Below are 1,039 nucleotides of genomic sequence, written 5' to 3' on the forward strand. Positions count from 1 at the left end.
TTTTACACAGCATTCAGATCTCTATTTTCTAGTGAACAATTTATTTTAGGGAAGAACTTACTGAGTTTTTTTTTTTACGCAAGATTTGAGTTTTAAATTTTGTCCAAATGAACGAGAAATATATCAAAACTTATCAGGTACCCTGTTCAAAAGTGTCTAGACGTTAGAATATATGATTATTGATGTATTCTAGTGATGTAATGTTTATAATTTTCATATATTTTTGCATGTTAATCTAGTATCTAAAAAAATAATGATTGATGTTAGAAAATATATAAGTTCACTTACCGAAACACGACAAGTTCTGTTAGAAACATATTCATCTTAAAGTGTTCCATTTTTAAGAAGAAATTATAATGCCATTGTTCAAGCTATTCTTACATTTCTTTGCATGGAAAACTAAGAACTAATATATTCAAGTTAGCCGGTTTTACTTCGGACGAGTATTTTTTTAAAGACACTTTTTTGTGTTTTGCTACATTTTTATCATTCTTTATTACTTATATTATATGAGTTTATTTTTTCATTTAGTTTATTTTGACAAACATTAATCTGGATTTTCTAATTAGTGCAGTGACATCGTTTCTAGTTTTTCTAAATCGGTATTGTTTTGTTTGGCTTTTTTGTGAAGTTTGGCTCGTTTTCTGATTAATTTACAAATACAAATGTATCGTTATTCATCCAATTGAATACTTTTTCCTTTATATAGAAACTAAATATATTACAAAATTTACTTTAAAGAAAACAACAACAACAACAGCAAAAACGAAAACAAAAAAAAAACATTTTATTAGCGCCACTTGCAGGGGTTTTGGTATGAGTACGCATTTTTCTATCCGATAACAGATAACGTACGTTACATACCGGTTTACTTTTGACTCTAAATTAAGACCTTTTTAATAAGTCATCGATACCTTCCAATTGTTTTAGCAGCAATCATTTAGATACGTTTGGCATTTAAAAAAACCATTCGACGCCAATAAGATAAACAGACTTTAGTGTAACTAACTTAACATTAAATTTGTATAGCCTGAAATAC

The sequence above is a fragment of the Ruditapes philippinarum genome, unplaced genomic scaffold, assembly GCF_026571515.1.
Source record: "Ruditapes philippinarum isolate M1 unplaced genomic scaffold, ASM2657151v2 ctg2668_1_1_1_1, whole genome shotgun sequence".
Lineage (NCBI taxonomy): Eukaryota > Metazoa > Mollusca > Bivalvia > Venerida > Veneridae > Ruditapes > Ruditapes philippinarum.